Genomic DNA, 20330 nt, shown 5'->3' with positions numbered 1-20330 from the left:
ATTCGCGAATATCATCCTTCCATTCTTGGTGTTTGACGTCTTTTGGGGACGAAATCAATCGATCCATGTCATTTTTACATTGATGTTGATTCACATTTTACGTAAACAAAAGATCTGATAGAGTTTCATATAGTATACTGTGGTAGTGAGCTTATTATTACAGTTGTATATGTTACCGGTGAATGGTTGCTACGGAGTTCGATTAACCAGCGTCACGGATGTAATTGCGGCTACGTTAGAAACGACACCTCTCGGGGTGAAATTTTACTAAGGGAAGTAACTGAAAAAAGTCGTGTATATCCTGATCAGGTAAACGGAGTTATCCACAGTAAAAATCAGTGTACCAAGAAAGGCTTAACAATCGGTATGAAACACGTCAGACAGCATTTGACCCAATGATAGGTTGTATTGACGAACTAGATCGTTATAACGACCATAGAATTTGCGAAATACTGACTTCAATCGAGACTTTTGAAACCCCTGTACCATAAACTTGTTTGTCAGTAGCTTACTTCGATTTAAAAACTGACTATACGCAGAACAAGCTCTTGCATATCGAATCAGTTGAGATATATAAACACCATATGCAGGTGATAATGGAATATTGCTACATAAATATGGGAAGTTGACGATGGAGAAGATGAACTCATCCAGTTTGTCATACAGTTGAGTTGTAAGTTTGCCGTTAATGTCTACTTTCAATAAAATACCTAAGTATGAAGCAGAAGTGTACGACTCTGTGGTGTCCTTCATTTCGAACTCGCAGGGATATATCAAATCGATATATGAATGAAAGTTATTATTGTTAATAGATAAAACGTCATCGATATATCTAAATGTCGAATTGAAGGCCACAGCGAGAGATTTTTTCTTCTCACGTAGAAGTTTTTTGAATAAATTCTGCTTCATATGAATATAGAAACAGGTCAGCTAACAAAGGAGCACAATTCGTGCTCATGGGAATTCCAAATTGTAGGGTATTAGGACATATTTAACGATTTGCTAACAATAACTCTGATAGCCAATTCTGCGAGTTCCACCTCTTTTAGTCAGAATTAACAGCTTAAGACTATCCTGTTTTAAAGCTTGATAAGTGTGAGATAGCATTGGGACCTTCTAAGTTATCATGATAGAAGAGCAAACCTTCAGAAGGGTATCAACAACCTTTTAATACAAGTACAACACATCTTCGCAAAGCAAGGATTTTTGGTCCACTCCAAACCTTTGACAGGTTACGCTACTAAAGCTTATTGCTATTCTCATTGAAACATAGTGACATTTCTTCCTCACTGAATTAACTGGATTTTTAGTGTTTAAAGAAAAGTGGAGTATGGACTAGAGGTGAGGGGGGGGGGGGGATAAAAATGCTATTTGCCAAATTTTCAACAATATTAATTACAAGGCAAGACAAATTTAAAAGGGGTCATAAGCTACAGATATACCATTTTCACTTGCAAGTTGCAGTGCCACTAGTTACACTTAGTGACTTACTTACATCAAAATTGGTACCGTATAAGTTTTTACATTACAGATAAATAAAGTAACTTACAGACAAATATTTTATTTATCTATCATTTCATTTCATTTTTTTAATATCAAGGTTTGTACTTGAAGAGCCATTGCAATAAAGGGACAATATTAGTGTTACAAAAAATCTGATCATTACAGTTTTTAAATTTCTGAATTCTTAAAAAATAAAAATAACTAAATAATAAACATTTCAACCATTCATTCTCAGACAGATTCTGATACCACTCAGCCCCCAGACTGCCCAGAGAGTTAATCTGCTTCTGTCAGTTCTGATGCAACTCAGCCCCCAGACTGGCCAGATAGTCCAGTGTTTCGGTAAATTCTGATAATGATACAACTCAGCTTCTCTCCCCCCCCCCTCCCCCGACAGATCTACCAGAAGTTCTCGGAAAAGACTTGCTGATGTTTAATAAATCAGTTTTCCTATTAGTTTTACTTTTGCTTTTGCTCCTGTTCATCAGTTCATTAGGCTATGGCCCAATCTGATTAAATTTAAGATTTTTGATCCGCTCCGTATACCTCTTCCTTTCCTGTATCTGTGAAGTCCAGAGGTGAGATATATTTTTTCCAAAACAACTAAGAATATTCATGGAACAATTTAGTATAAATTGTTTTCCTTTCTATGTTGTATGCCTTATTTCAAGAAATAACTTTTGGTCACTTTTAATGTGAAATGGAACATTTTCCGTTTTTGACAACCTGACGGTAGGGGTGTTTAAGACACTATACCTCATTTTCTGTAAGAAAGTGGAGTAAACCGAATTCAGATTTGGATTCAGCATACTCCAAATTGTGAATTACACCTGATTTTTATTGTTTTGGGTAATGATGTTTCAAGAAATAAAGTTGGGTCACTTTTGGATGTGAAATGAAACATTTTCCATTTTTGGCAACCTGACGGTAGGGGTATTTAAGACACTATACCTAATTTTCTATAAGAAAGTGGAGTAAAAGGAATCCAGATTTGAAATCAGCATACTCAAATCGGTAATTACACCCGATTTTTATTGTTTTGGGTAATTTTAAAAAATTGGTGGTGGTTGCTACCAGGGGTACAGGAATCCTGAAATTTACAATTTATGTCCCCCTTGTCCCAAAGATGCTTCATGCCAAATATGAAAAGAATTGGACTAATAGTTATCAAGACTACGTAAAAAATTTCAATTGTTAACGCACGACAGAAGAAAACCAATTGCAATAGGTCACCTGAGTTTACTCAGGTGACCTAAAAATCTTGTTAACCATAAAATATTTCAAACGTCGAAGTTATATATGAATAATCAATTACATGTTTAAAACTATTTAATCCAAGGGCAATAACTCTGTTTTCATTTAATTATTCATCAAATCCACAAAGCGATATATTTCAATCGTCGGGTATGTAACATTATTTTGAAAAAAAAAAAGGGGGGGGGGCAAGGTGAAGTTGACTTTACAATTATTGTCTGAAAATTCTTGAAAAGCAAAAACAAACAAATGTAACAAAACCCAAAAAGCCCCAAATTCTAAATCGTGAAAGGGGAAGGGGGAATTAATTGATTAAATATTGTTTAACGTTCCTCTCGAGAATATTTCACTCACATGGAGACGTCACCACTGCCGGTGAAGGGCTGCAAAATTTGGGCATATGCCCGGCGCTTACGGCCTTTAAGCAGGGAGGGATCTTTATCGTGCCACACCTGCTGCGACACAGGACCTCGGTTTTTGCGGTCTCATCCGAAGGACTGCCCCATTTAGTCGCCTCTTACGACTAGCAAGGGGTACTGAGGACCTATTCTTACCCGGATCCCCACGCGGGATGGGGGGAGTGGGTTAGTCCTGAAATTCAATTGATTCCTTAAATTTTATAGTTCCACTATAATTTGATACTAAACTTTTTAGAAATCAGATTTCAACAGAAAAATTGCATTAGAGATACGGATTCGATATACTTAGCATTTTCCGTTTACTGTACATATTGTTGTCCACAGTGTGAAAGGATTACAAGTTAATGATTGCATGCGTTGGTTGCACATGTAATTTCTTGCATATTCATTGTGGATCTTTTTTTTCGGTCGACAATGATATTGATAAAAAGTAATAATGAAAGAATTGCTCATTCTTATTCTTTTTTTTTTTGTAATTCATTTATTTTTTGCTTTCACAATAAATAAACATTTACATACTCCTCCTAGGCACCTGATCCCACCTCTGGTGTGTCCAGGGGTCCGTGTTTGCCCAACTATCTATTTTGTATTGCTTGTAGGAGTTATGAGATTGATCACTGTTCGTTATCTTCACCTTGCATATTAACAATACATGATAATATAGTATATACATATTTCAAGCAAGTACAAACATATATGTGTATATTTAGGATTTTCACATGTATAATGTGAAAGGTATTTAATTTCGAAAAGAGAGAGAGAGAGAGAGAGAGAGAGAGAGAGAGAGAGAGAGAAGGGGAAGAATTTTGCCTGGTCCACTGATCAGTCTCAATCATTTCATATAAAGCAGTTGTTATCTGTTAACTGTATATAATTAAAGCAAATCACATATATTTTGCCAGTATTTCTCATATTCAGTATATTTACAGCTTTTTAGCAACGTAGATTTTTCTATATAAAATCTATCAATGTTATGTTTTTGACAGCACAAACATTTAGTTTTGGAGCCATTTTATACCTACTTGCAAATATGTAATACTTGACAATAAGTATTAGTAAATTTTGTACTTTGTATAAGTTTCTGTTATTGTAGTTGCAAAATAGTATGGCTTGTCTATCACATATAATTGGTTTATTAAATTTATTGAGAAACCAGTCTTCAATACGCCGGTTTCGAGATACACCCGAGTTATTTCCCTTTGGAGAACTCTCGTATATAGTGAGGCGCGAAACAATTTGTTTACACGCGGGATTGGGACTAATATTCATCACTGCATAAGTGAATGTACTCAGTAAGTTTCTCATACACTGTTAGATCACCCGAATTCAACTGATACACAAACTAAGTAAGTTATTAGTATTTAGGGAGTAATTAAATACATAGAATTCTTATCATATCACGTTATTTCGTTGGTCAGAAGTACCATATCTAAGACATTACTTGCAAATATGACATTGTTTTTATGTTTCCACTTTAGTAAAACATTTCTTTCGATAGTATATTGTATTTCCCACATTTACATATTAAAAGAGAAGCCGCTTTTAATACATTTCATCATCTTACTCGCTGACTGTGGTCCACTCTGTCTCACTTAGTCATTCAAAGTTCCACTAAATGCACCTCCTACACAGAAGAGTTCGTATCTCGAAACTGGCGTATTGCACACCAGATCTCCTTTACTTCAAAACATTCTACAAACAAGTGATCAATTGTTTCTATGTTACCTTTGCAAAATGTACAAATGGGGGAGTCTATTAATTTAAGTTTAAAAAGATAGTTATTGGTAGGAATTGTTCTATGAAGTATTTGAAATTGTAACCATTGATACTTTGACTCTTTTGTTACTTTAAAGGGGAGCTCAAATATTTTATTCCATTCTATTTCATTAAACAGATCACCATTCTCAACCCATTTTGATACTGAAGTAATTGGTACCCGTTTTTTTTTATCAATTAAAACATTGTACATATCTTTGCAGCTCATCCTTATTCTGATCTAAACTGAGATATCGTGGACTGCGAAAAATCCCATACAGGGCGTATAAATATAACAAGAGGTACTGTGAGCAATGCTCACTAAGAATACCCCCCGCTTACCCCAATCTCCCAAAGGGTGTTGGTAATAGGTATAAACTACCTCTTTTCTGAGTGTAAAAAACAAATGGCATGACAAACCGAACCATATTGCTACTTCGATGTCCAGTGCGCGTGACCTTTGACCTTTTGACCCCAAAATCGATAGGGAACATCTTCATCCCATGGGTAGTCCATATGTATGATATGGTGACTGTAGGTGGAAAGGATAACGCTTTAGAGCCCGGAAACCATATTGCTACTTCGATGTCCAGTGCGCTTGACCTTTGACCTTTTGACCCCAAAATCGATAGGGAACATCTTCATCCCATGGGTAGTCCATATGTATGATATGGTGACTGTAGGTGGAAAGGATAACGCTTTAGAGCCCGGAAACCATATTGCTTCTTCGATGTCCAGTGCGCTTGACCTTTGGACCCCAAAATCGATAGGGAACATCTTCATCCCATGGGTAGTCCATATGTATGATATGGTGACGGTAGGTGGAAAGGATAATGCTTTAGAGTCCGGAAACCATTGCGTCTACAGACGGACGGACGGACGGACAGCCCGATTCCAGTATACCCCCCCCCCCACAACTTGTTGCGGGGGGTATAATAAATGACTAAACAAAAATGTACATTCATATCATATGTCAGTAATTACACTTAATTTCTATAAAAATTCCTTAACTGGCACTTAATTGTAATCAGAAATAGTAAATTCTTTGTCTATTCCTTATAATGACGCAATCACTTGAGGACCCCACCGTGTTCTGTGCCCCTGTATTCAGGGGGAAATAACTCGTGCTGCACTGTGAACAATGTATCTCATTACTTTAAGGTTGTCTTTAGCGGATGCGCCTATCCACTTCGCCCCCTTCATCTTTATTTGACTGCAGATCACTTGTTTCCCTGATCAAGATATAGGACTCACGGCGAGTGTGACCGGTTGACAGGGGATGTTTACTCCTTCTAGGCACCTGATCCCACCTCTGGTGTGTCCAGGGGTCCGTGTTTGCCCAACTATCTATTTTGTATTCCTCATAGCAGTTGTGAGATTGATCATTATTCGTTATCTTCACTTTCCATTTGGATGGCCAAGGAAGAACATCACGTGTTAGACAGGCAGTGTGTGGTCTGTCGTTATTGTCAGAATCACCCTTGATTATACAGCAGCAGAATTTACAAACAAAAGGCAATTAAACAATTGATAATATTTATTTACAATTAATAATAGCAAAATACTAACTTACAGTAGTTGAATCCTAGTTCCCAGTATAATAAAATCCAAACGCATATAAAAGTGTCTAACCAGAGCGTCTTTTATCAGAAGAATTCCAGTGCATTTATAATAGGAAGGAATTTTCAAGTATAATGTTGAAAGAAAATGATGCAACCATTCCGTCATCTTTCTATTAAAAAAACCCATGAGATCTAGAACAATCTAGGTCACAGGTGTCAATGAAGTGCGATAAAATAAACATGAGGCTCTGGAACAGTCTAGTTCAATTTAGTGCAAATAGTAATATACACAACATTGTTATGTTGGACTACTGATTCAGAATACTGCATAATTGGAACCAAGTGTGACTATAACTTCATCAATATACCGTTGAGCTGCTTAAGTACCTTGTATGTGAACCAACATTCCTGTCTACATCATAACACTACTTCCCGTGTGGATCCGGGTTAGAATAGGTCCTCAGTACCTTTTGCTTGTCGTAAGAGGCAACTGAATGGGACAGTCCTTCGGATGAGATCACAAAACCCGAGGCCTTATGTCACAGCTGGTGTGGCACGATAAAGATCCCACCCTGCCTAATGGCCATAAGCGGCGAGCATAGACCTAATTTTCAACGGCCTTCACCAGCAATGGTGACGTCTCCATAAGAGTGAAAGATTCTCGAAAGGGACGTTGAACAATATGCATGTACAATCAAGCAATACACATTATACCGCGGTAGATTATCTCTCAATATTTCTTATAGATAAAGTCTCCGTTTTCATGGACAAATACATGCAATACCAGTTGAAATCCCAGTTCTAGACTGACTCTTGTCAAGTGCATATGTAAAGAGAGATAATTCTACCATCCATACAATAACACGGATTCGATATTATCCTTGTAGGAATCAATTCCCCTCTATTCACACTCTGTATTTATGTGTGCAGCAAGCAAACTTAACAATACTAAAGGCATAAAAATTGATATATTAGAAGTATGCACTTCATTTTAGTTAAATTAACATTCTTGTACAAACAAATTTTCAAAAAGAATCTAAAAAAAAAGTAATCTAGTTTTTTTGCTAGATGTTCATTTTAAGCGTTCACAACTGCAATCAGAAACAATACAATAACAAGAGACCACAGAGTCGTTCACTTCTGCTTCATACTTAGATATTTTATTGAAAGTAGACATTAACGGCAAACTGACAACTCAACTGTATGACAAACGGGATGATTTCATCTTCTCCATCGTCAACTTCCCATATTTATGTAGCAATATTCCATTATCACTTGCATATGGTGTTTACATCTCTCAACTGATTCGATACACAAGAGCTTGTTCTGCGTATAGTCTGTTTTTAAATCGAGGCAAGCTACTCACAAACAAGTTGATGGTACAAGGGTTTCAACAGTCTCGATTGAAGCCAACATTTCGCAAATTCTATGGTCGTTATAACGATCTAGTTCGTCAATACAACCTATCATTAGGTCAAATGCTGTCTGACATGTTTTATACAGATTGTTAAACCGTTCTTGGCACACTGACTTTGACTACGGATAACTCCGTTTACCTGATCAGAATATAGAGCTCACGGCGGGTGTGACCGGTCGACAGGGGATGCTTACTCCTCCTAGGCACCAGATCCCACCTCTGGTGTGTCCATGGGTCCGTGTTTGCCTAACTATCTATTTTGTATTGCTTGTTGGAATTATGAGATTGATCACAGTTCGTCATCTCGACCTTTCATGTACTACATGTAGCTAGATACATGCGAATCTTTTATTGACGGGTACGAAATAATACTTGGTTAGTAAATTTCATACAAATGTCAGATAGTTTAACATTATGTTTTTAGAGTTTTTTTTTCACATTCAGCATTTTACAAATTATAAGATCGTTATAACGATCTACTTTGCTGATGCAACCTGTTATTGGGTTAAATGCTGTGTGATTTGTTTCATACATGTACCAACTGTTAGGCCGTTCTTGGCACACTGATTCTGAGTATGGATTACTTCGTTTACCTGATTGGGATGTGGGAGTTCACTGCGGGTGTTGCCAGTCGACGGGGGATGCTTATTCCTCCAGGGCACCTGATCCCACCTCTGGTATATCCGGGGATCCGTGTTTACCCAACTCTTAAGTTTGTAGTCCTGATAGGAGTTATGAGATTGATCACTGTTCGTTATCTTCACCTTTTCATGTTTATGTGTCATTGGTCGTTTTTGCAACTGCAGTTGAAGGGGTCAGAACCCCTACCCCGGGGATCATGAAATTTACAATTTTGGTAGAGTCCTTCCTGCTCTATATCACCATGCATTTAGTTTTTCATACCTGTGTGTGGTTCTTGAGAAGAAGATTTTTGAAAATTTGTCAAGTTTGGGCAGTTTTTGCCCCGCCCGTAGGGCCCCAGGGGTACTGGAGTCCTGAAATGTACAATTTATGTCCCCCTTGTCCCAATGATGCTTCATACCAAATTTGAAAAGAATTGGACTGGTAGTTATTAAGAAGATGTTAAAAATGTTCAATTGTTAACGCACGATGACGGACGAAAACCGTTTTCGTTTTGAACATTTTTTATTGATGAAATCAAAAGGATTGGGAACAAATTCTGACAACTTACAAGTCCCTCTCCTAAAATATTACAATATGTCACGCAAGGTAACAATTAACAGGTAAAATGCACAATGATTAAACGAATCTACAAGTTTCTTCTATAAATTTATGAACAACTGAAAAAATAGTTATATTAGTTTGCAGAGGTAAATTGACATTACCGCATAATAACAATTTTGTATCAATATTAACCAAGTCAAGCATGAAAAGGCGATTCAAAAGATCATTTCTAGCCCTGGTTGATGGTGCAGGGCTTTCAACTGTCTCGTTTAAAGTCAGCATTTCGGAAATTCTATGGTTTTTATAACCATCTAGTTTGCCAATACAACCTATAATGGGTCGAATGCTGTCTGACGTATTTCATCCCGTGGGTGTAATATTATATCTTTTGACACTAGCCCTCTATATGTGTCGTCATACGTTTTGAAACTACCCCTATCATTGCATCGTCATCATTCTGCAATTCAGTCTGTAAACCCCGTCTTTGTGGCAGTCTGTGTTCTTTTGTTTGTATGTGAATACACGTGATTGTAGAACTCGGCGTTCTAGTTTTTATTTACAATAACCGCTCCGCATTATTACATGGTGTCAGAAGTGGGATCAGTTACGCACAGATCGAGAAGGAGATGCTGGCTATCCTGTTTGGATGTAAACGTTTCCACCAATACGTCTACGGCAGATGCTTTACGGTCGAGACTGATCATCGACACCTCATTTTCATAATGAAAAAAACCGTTGGCATCAGCCCCTGCGAGGCTTCACGGTATACTACTGCAGCTACACAAGTACGGTATTAACATAGTACATAAGCCGGGTAAAGATATACCCTTAGCTGAACCACTTTCACGCAAGTTTTTACGCCATACTTACCCAGAGCTATCAGATAGCATGGATGCTTTAGTGCATAGCGTGATGTCAAGCTTTCCAATCCATGACACGCGTTTGGATGAGACTCGTGCTATCATGGCGGCAGATTCGCAAAGCCTCGAGCTTAAACGCACTATTCTGCACATCGTCGGAAACCCACGGTTGATTACGCTTCGTTCCTCTCTCCATCACGGAGAGAGGAACGAAGCGTACTCAACCGTGGGTTTCCGACGATGTATTCTGCATGGCTAGCCAGACAGTCAAAGCGACTGCTCTCCACAGGTCAAAGAATTCTGGAACTTCCGCGACGAACTTGCCGTGGCTAGTGACCTCATAGTCAAGGGCAATCGTATATTCATACCCAGAGGTCAAATACCATTAATGCTCGAACACATACATACAAGCCATATGGGCGTTACCAAATGTATTAAGAGAGCCCGTGATATATTGTTCTGGCCGAAAATGTCTAAAGACATCGAGGATATGGTTCTTAAGTGCCACATATGTCTGGAGAAGCGCAACGCTAATCGCAAGGAACCACTTATGCCGCATGAGGTTCCCGAGCGCCCCTGGCAAGTCGTAGCCTCTGACTTGTTCAGCTGGGAGGGACAAGACTTTGTCACTATTGTAGATTACTAGTCGATATTTCGAGGTATACCCTATTCGCAACACGCTAGCTACCACCGTCATTCACTATATGAAACTAGCATTCTCCCACCATGGCAAACCAGAGAAGCTGATATCTGACAACGGTCCGCAGTATGCGAGCGACGAATTTGCAAAGTTCAGCAAACAATACGTTTTCGTACATGAGACGTCAAGCCTCACACATTCTCAGTCTAACGGGCTAGCTGAGAAAACGGTGCAGACTGCTAAGCATATTTTAGCTAAATACAAATCTGACCACAAAGACCCTTATTTAGGCATCCTCGAGTACCTAAACACTCCATTGGAAGGCGACACTTCCCCAGCACAAGCTCTGATGAGTCGTCGACTTCGTTCCATCTTACCGTCAACTCATGATCAACTTCAACCCAAACTCGTGCACCATAAACAATATCGCAATCAACTTGTCCGTAGCCGCAAAAAACAAGCTACATACAATTCGCGGCAGTCTTCACCACTTAAACCCCTCGAGAAGGGAGAAACTGTCAGAATCAAGAGGCAAAGTATTTGCAACATCGATCCGCCATTCCGTTGGCTAATCAGCGTACCCCTTCAGTCCAGAGCTCATCCCTGATGGCTAATTCCAGCAACATGGGACTCCCATCTGCCCACTCATTCTCCAAAAACTGAAACAATTACAGCCCCTATTGCTACCCCTAAGTTAGAACCCTACGTAACACGATCTGGTCGTGTGGTCAAACCTCGCACTATCCTTTCTATGTAGTTAGGTAAAAATGCGTTTCTTAGTAAGGTAAAATATGTGTTTGTATATATGTTAACTATATGCATGAACTTGTGATAATTTCAAATTTAAAAGAAGGCAGATGTAATATATCTTTTGACACTCGCCCTCTTTATGTGTCGTCATACGTTTTGAAACTACCCCTATCATTGCATCGTCATCATTCTGCAATTCAGTCTGTAAACTCCATCTTTGTGGCAGTCTGTGTTTGTATGTGAATACACGTGATTGTAGAACTCAGCGTTCTAGTTTTTATTTACAATAACCGCTCCACATTATTATATTGGGGATCCGGGTTAGAATAGGTCCTCAGTACCCCTTGCTTTTCGTAAGAGGCGACTAAATGGGTCGGTCCTTCGGATGAGACAGCAAAAACCGAGGTCCCTTGTCACATCAGGTGTGGCACGATAAAGTTCCCTCTTTGCTCAATGGCCATAACCGCCGAGCATAGGCCGAAATTTTGCAGCCCTTCACCGGCAATAGTGACGTCTCCATATGAGTGAAATATTCTCGAGAGGGACGTTAAACAATATTGAATCAATCAATCAACTGACGTGTTTCATACCGATTGTTAGGCCGTTCTTAGCAGACTGATTTTGACTATGGATTACTCTGTTTACCTTACCAAGATTAATAGAATCCTTCATTAGTACGAGTGTGGGATAGGGGAATTCCACCGAGGGGACAAGATGCGTAGTCTAGGACGATGCTTTGCCGAGTCTTAGACAGCGAATCTTGACCCAAAGGTGGAATTTCCCTATCAACTCATTCTTCAGAACTAAAGTTAGATGTGTGACTTGAGGGTTACTTTTTAAAAGTGATCAGATTTTTTATTTCTATTCTTAAATGAGCTCAGTACATTTCCTATTCTTGGAAAAAAAATAGTGGGAAGATAATGTGATAACTCCAAGAGAAGAGACTGATCGAAATACAAGAGCATATCTGAACTTTTACGTATGTAACTTAGTGTCCAGTGACTGTATTTTGACGTAGTTCCACACTCCTGTGACGTCATAAGATTTTCCAAAGTCAATAATTTAATGACTGGAACATAAATTTTGTTGGAGTCTTTTTCAATAGTTATTGTAAAAAATCTTGTTAGCCATAAAATGTTTCATAAGTCTTAGTTATATTTGAATAGTCAATAATGTGTTTCAAAATATTGAATCCAAGGACAATAACTCTGTTTTCATTAAATTATTTATCAAGTCCATTATGCAATAGATTTCCTATATTTTTCACAAACATTTTACCAAGGTGATACGGAATTATTATCTGTGTCTTTTCATGTAATTACATAAAATTTTAATCCATCAGTGGTTTTGAATAGCTCAGCTGTATGGTGCCAGACTTAGGTTTTTTATGGGGGTATACATACTCTGGAAGCTATAGATTTGAAATTATTAAGGAAAGGTATGGATTTTTTTCCATAAATAACTATAACAGATGTACATCTACTAATATAAACAGAAAAAATGATATGTAAACCATGCTATAAGGAAGTTGTGTCCATATTACACATGTAGTTTGTTTTTTAACATTTTGGAGAATAAGGCTAATTCAATAATTTTGCACTTATTATACTAAAACTTGATGAACATATTGAAAATGACATGTGTTTTAGTTATTGACATGTTTCCTGATAAATAAATGCAATTTAAATCATTAATTTTTTTTTCATTTTAAAATAACAACAGATAACTGTTTCCAATGAATTTCATAAAAATCTACATAGGGGTACATGCCTTCAGTAGTGACTGTAATGAAAATTAATATGGAAATCCTTAACTAATTTGCCTTTTTTCATTACTCTGAATGTTAATCTATTGATTTCAACAACAAAAAAATGCTACCTAAACCCCAAAACTTCTGGACTAAGGACCCACCTTAAACCAACAAGCAACAATTTCCTGTGTTATCACTCTTAAGGTAGATGAACACCAATATGCATGTTTTACTGCATGATTCATTCCTGCATTTCGCCTTCTAAATAAAAGAATACATTATAGATTCCAAATGGACACCGTTACTTGCATAAATACTGAACAATTGAATTTTGAATTAAATGTAATCAATTGTCTTTGTAGAAACCATATTTAATATTTTAAGAAATAAAATTAATCAAAGTAGTCATAACATTTATTTATTGCACAAAAAAGGGAGTATTATGTAAGCAACATGGACACCAAAATCTGGATTTATGGATTTAAAAAAAGTACAAAAAATAACAAAACATTTATATGTAATGATAATAACTGATTTTATTTCCAATTTGCTTAATCTTAATCAAATTTAAACAACTGTTTTCGTCTTTATGATTTTTCTGGGACAAGGGATGGCGTCCCAAGTATCTTTTTAATGGAGGAAAATGGCTCCCATCCCTTGGTCTTTTTTTGTTGGCCAAAAGTAGAGTCCAGTGGTAGTGTCTTTGGCCAGAAAATTAAGAAGCATTTCTTCCTCAGAGACTTCTTCAATCTACAAAATGGAATTACATAAAAAAAATTACTGAATCACTTCCACTGAAGTTTAAACTAACATTGTTACGTTCAAAACAACAGACACTAAAATTTTTGTGTCATGTTATGAACATTATGTTTTCAATAAACCATTGATAACAAGAGGTACTGTGGGCAATGTCCACTAAGAATACCCCCGCTTACCCCATTCTCCCAAAGGGTGTTGTTAATAGGCGTAAATTACCTCTTTCCGGAGTGCAAAAATATAGTATGCCTTTGTAGAAGAAAATGGAAGATATAGTCCGAACATAAATCCATGGTATAATTTTGACCTTGAGATCAAAGGTCAAGGTCATAAATGTACATGACACATAGTCTCATGGTGATACACCCATGTCTTATGGTATGACTATGTCAAAACCCTAAAATCAATTTTGACCTTGAGGTCAAAGTTCAAGGTTATATAGAGGTAATGAAGGTACATGACACATCGTCTCATGGTGATACACTCATGTGTCAAATATGATATGCATATGTCAAAGAACAAAGAAGTTATGGCCCTGACACGAATCCATTGTAAAAACCTTTAATTTTCACCTTGAGGTCAAGGTCATATAGAGATCATGAAGGTACATGACACATCGTCTCATGGTGATACACTCATGTGTCAAATATGGTATGCCTATGTCGAAGAATAAAGAAGTTATGGCCCGGACACGAATCCATTGAAATAAACTTTAATTTTGACCTAAAGGTCAAGATCATGTAGAGGTCATGGAGGTACCTCACACATCGTGTCATGGTTATCCACCTGTGTGCCAAATATGGTATGCCTATGTCAAAGAACAAAGAAGTTATGGCCCGGACACGAATCTGGAGACAGACAGACGGACGGACGGACAGACAGAGTGATTCCTATATACCCCCCAGAACTTCGTTCGGGGGTTATAATAACGTAAAATATAATAAACATGAATTGTTAAATTACATTTTGATTTAATATAACATAACTAAAGTTTGATATATCCCTTGAATAAGTAGATTAAACAGGCATGATTTACGTTCAAAGTAATGGACTCTCTCTAACGAACATAAACAATGATGCATATCTTTAAATCATTCAGTAGATATTCAATCTCTGATAAATTGACAATAAATCTAAAGAATATAGAATTAAATATCGTAAAATATTTGTTTATACTTAGTTTGTTATTTAAGCAAAGTCAAAACACTTATGTTCGTAACAATGGATGGGAATTGAAAGCCAGGTGCTAAACCGAAAATACTTGACTTCAGACAGATCGATGCACTGTGTTATCATTAATGATATACTTTAGCTTCTGAATAACAGCTGCTTTGTATAAAACTACACTAACCATCTTTAAAGTGTCAGATATATATTTTAAAATTCAAAAACAAGAATACTTACCGATTTCTTATGTTCGTAACTCCTTGTGTGACTCATGGACACAACAGCCATCGCCATGTTTTTTCGAATAGGACAAACACCACCAAATGTTTTCCCATAGACTTCCATACAAATTCCAATCACTGTCAATTATTTATTAAGCCAATTGTCAAAAAATCAGTCACCATTCAGCAAAGTTCATCATCTCCCCTTCAAAATTCCACCAAAAAATATATGGCTTGCCGTTGCGTTTTTCCTTCAAATTTTGGCCTGTTTACAACTAGTGTAGATCCGCACTGAATGAAATTGTCCATCCAAATATCACCTCTCCACTCAGATCTTCCCTTATAACTTCTGTATCTTTCTACATATTCTGTTATGTCACCTGTCATTTTTATCACTTATATTTCACTATTAAATTCCATCACAAAGATTTTCTGTTAATGACCAATCAGATCTCCTGTCAACTTTTCTTCTCCGCACAACTTTGGGTGTCCACAATGGCGGCGCCCTGTAGCTAGGCAATTCTGGTGTTTTTCCTATACAGCAGTGCCACCTTTCTACTTTCATTTTCTATTTATATACGTAATGATAGCTGGGACTCTCTGACTTCGACCAATCACTGAATTGTTGCTATTATCATCATCATCATATTAATAGCTTTAGGTTCGTAACGAACAAGACACGAAATGATTTACGTTAAGAGATATTTTTCCAATTAGAATATTGATTGAGGTACTATATCTGAAACAAAGTTTTTAAATAAAAAAAAAAAAACAACCCACCGATACTGATTAATTAAACATAAAAATTGAAGGTGGCCGATTTTTACTATTTATTTAGAGGTGCTAAAAGAAGTCAACGCATACGGACACGACACGTTACGAACATAAACAATTTATTATGAAATGTAGATAAAGAAATCTAACCGAATTTCAGCATGTTTGACAAAATATATGTATTATTTCATATACAGTGCTCTTTGGTTTTTATAAAATAGGGGGTCATTTTGACCCTCTGGGGTAAGTATCAGGGGGTCATTTTCAAATAGTGGGGGTCATTTCTTATGCACCATAGTCAATGTAAATAAAAACACAATTAAAAATATTCAGTTACTTCTTTATTTCCCTTTCTCTAATATTTCCTCCATTTTACTTTTTCAATAAAGTTATTTGTGCCATTTTCAACAAGTTTTCTTTTAACTCCTTCACAATGCTTAAGTACAAAAGAAATTTTCATTTTCTTTTCCACTCTCTCTACCCCTATTGTAAAACTTATACGGTACCAATTTTGATGCACCAGATGCGCATTTCGACAAATAATGTCTCTTCAGTGATGCTCAACCGAAATGTTTGAAATCCGAAATAACTATGAAGTTTTAGAGCTAAATATAGCCAAAAGTAGCGTGCCAAAAAAGTGGAGCCTAATCTGTTCCTTGCCTTGGATTTCAGTCTGTTCTGTACACTGAAGCCTCTTTTACAAGGCACAGAAGTCAGTGGAATTATGCAGAGGATATGTGCTAATGTACAAAAATCTGGAAATTGGTCATTGTAAGAGGTTATGAGGTTTTCTATAAAATCACTTCATGATAAATGCCTCTTAGAATTCATTAAAAATTTGAATTGTACAAAATCCCTTTTCATTCTGTCAGAGTTGACAAGAGAAGGAGTTGGTATCCCATCCACATTGCTCTGAACACCATAAAAGTCTTAAATTGTAGACAATTCTTTGTCACCATAGTTACTGATGTCAGCATTGCGTTGTGGCAGAAGTTTTGGATTTAATACTGAATTCATACACTGTAATACATGCATTGATTGAGGTGTAAATCTTTCATCAATTTTACTCAAAACACATTGAATGTATTTTTTCTTTAAAGACAAAATTTGATCTTTACTCTGTTGGCTAAAGAATGCAAGTTTCACACCATGATAAAAACCATCCTGAGAAATAGCTGACATGGTATCAGTGAGAACAGGACCATCATTGTCTACGTACAATTCAAGTGTATTTTTACAACATAACAGCATATCATTCGTTTGCTCAATATCTACACTCTCCTTCTGGAATACTTTTGACAACTTTGTTATGACAGACAAAATATCACCTATCAATGCAGATTTAGCAAGAAATTTAAAACTGTTAATTTTCTTGAGAATCCCTTTGGTCTCATTAGTTTTGTTCATTTCAAATTCATGTTCAAGTGTCATCACTAAAACGCTCCAAGAACCATGGACAGCATCAACAGCCTCATAAACTGATAACCAACGAACATTTGATGATTTCTTAAACTTTTTTTACTTTGGCATTCAAAATTGACTTGAGCTCCCTAATTTTTTTTTTTATACCTTGTTGGAGAATATTTGAAAAATTTAAAGATGTTTGTGGCTGTTTCTTGAAAATTCAGCAAATATTTAATCTTCTTTGCTCCATGAAAGGCTGCCAGTTTATGTGCAGCACAGTGAACGCTTAACAGCCAAGGATTGATGTTTTTCAGCTGAGTCGAGACACCATTAATTCGTTCCACCATTGTACTTGCTCCATCAGATGCAAAACAAAGCAATTTAGGGAAAGGAATGTTATTTTGCTTTCATAAAATCAACTATGGCTTCTGTGATTGTATTTGTGTTGCCATCTTTTACAGTTATGTTTCCACCAAATATTATTTTAGCTTGACTTCTGTCAACTATCTTCAGGTAAATGACAAGATTTTTATTTATTGCAACATCAATATTTGCATCAACCATAACACCGATGTAGGAACTTTTTGTAACCAACGATAATATTTCATCTGCAGCTGCATCGCACAGTGCATCTTCCATACTTCGATAGGTATCGTTGTGGCAGTAATTACTAGTTTCAGTAGCAAGGGCCTCACAACCATTTTCTCTCTTAAAGAAAATAATCAAAGATCACATAAGATATTGAATGAAATCCAATTTATAAGTATTTTTGTTGTTGAAGTTTTTTAACATCATACAATGTACAACACGTGATGCATGTATGATAGTAATTGTTTAACAAACCTGTAATTCCAAAAGACCACCGAATTTCCTATCCGGAATTTCCTCAGCAATCATGTAGGCAACCGTATTAACCATAATCTAAAAAGCAGGGTGTCTTTAACAAATTGTTCATGAACATAATTCGACATAACATTCGCTTGTTTAAGACAAGTATCTGCGAATTTATGATCATCACTTTTTAGATGACGTTCTAAGGCAGACCTTTGAAAGTTTTTTGATCCTTCTAGCGCAAAAATGTTTCCATTTTTTCCTTTCCATGCACATTTTACATCTCATAGAATCCGTGTTTTGGTCGTATATTAACCACGTGTACTCGGTTAGCCACCTTTGAAACTGTGCGTCATTTTGAAGCAGTAATTTTTCTTCAGGGGGTCAAATGAAATTTTTGTGCGTAAATTACGCACACATGTGCGTTAACGGAAACCCTAAATTATATATACTAATAACTCAAACACATTTTGCATGTCAGAAGGCATTGATTTATTTTAAATCAATGATTTTAATCATACTACTTAATTATGTCACAATTTCAGCGTTTGAAATTTTCTGAATGTAACACAATGCAGGGGCGGATCCAGGAATTGTGGTTACGGGGGGCGCCACTTTATGAGGCAGTTGATCCAGGGTGAAGCGCTAGTGGTGGTCCAGGGGGCGAAGCCCCCGGATTTTACACATTTTATGGGGCTTGAAATATTTGTCCTATTAAGTCATTTGTACTATTTTCTATCATTTTAATAAGGTGAAATTAATAAAATGACCCAAATTTTAAGGGTTTTTTGGAAAAAATTAAGTTCTCCCAATAAAGTAATTCAAGAAATCAAGGATTTTATCATTTATTTTACCGGGAGTAGAAGAAATTATTGCTTCTTTTATCGTTGAGTACATTTTCTGAAACAAGATACCGCGATTTACCTTAAATTTGAAAATTTTCGGGGGGGGGGGGGGGGGGGGGGGGGCGCCGCCGGCTACGCCCCCCTCTAAATCCGCCACTGGAATGATAACTAATATTGTTTTATTCCACATCATAAATCCATATAACTATTTTATTTATGCCATACATACCTGTATTTCATTATGGAAGCACTCATTTCATTATATACAATTATTGAAAAAATAAAGCAAACATGAAATATGGATAAAAATTGCCAGTTTTGAAGAATGAGTTTATCTCATACAAGTAACTAATGAAGGATTACCCCCACACTAATTTTACCTACAGTTTAGTGCATACATTCAAGAGTTTGGAGAAAATTCAATATGATCAAAATCCTCATTTGACCTTCATGATTGATTGGTTGTATCTTGCTTAACGTCTTGCTCGAGAATTTTTCACTGATATGGAGACGTTTATTCAGAAACTAATTAGATAGCCAGAAAGAGTATACCCGGAACTGGTTTACACTGTAAGTGTACCCCCCTCCCCCCAAAAAACGTTGTCCAAAAGAAAGCTGTATCAAATTGAAATTTAAAGAAAACAATGCAAAATATTTTACTTCGCCGTGTAACGTAGATCATTAATGTATAAAATATATGACGTCACAATCAAATGACATCGAAGCAGTGCGAGACAGAAAAATCTCGCATGGGTAAAACTAATCTCACACTGGTGATAATGTGAACCGGACAGTTGTCCCTGCGAGCTAAAAGGGGCATATCAAATCTTCATTTTAAAGCTGTATGACCCGATGGACTGTTAGTTTCCGAGGGTCTCTACAGCCCAGTAGCCAAGTACTTCGTTACTAGCTTGAAAATACGGATGTATATTTTTAAAATTGCTGTTATAAAATTTAGAAATTCATTTCAAAATTAAGATTATCTCCCTCATGCATAGCTCTTATCCTTGGACGAATTTGGCTCCACTTTTTTGGCACGCTGTTTTTGGCTATATTTAGCTCTAAAACTTCATAGTTATTTCGGATTTCAAACATTTCGGTTGAGCATCACTGAAGAGACATTATTTGTCGAAATGCGCATCTGGTGCATCAAAATTGGTACCGTATAAGTTTTACATTATGACCCGATGTTCATGTATTATTTTTGTGCATTATTACTTTAAAGCAGATCAATTAC

The sequence above is a fragment of the Ostrea edulis genome, chromosome 4 (assembly GCF_947568905.1).
Source record: "Ostrea edulis chromosome 4, xbOstEdul1.1, whole genome shotgun sequence".
Taxonomy (NCBI): Eukaryota; Metazoa; Mollusca; class Bivalvia; order Ostreida; family Ostreidae; genus Ostrea; species Ostrea edulis.
Note: the sequence above shows the minus strand (reverse complement) of the source record.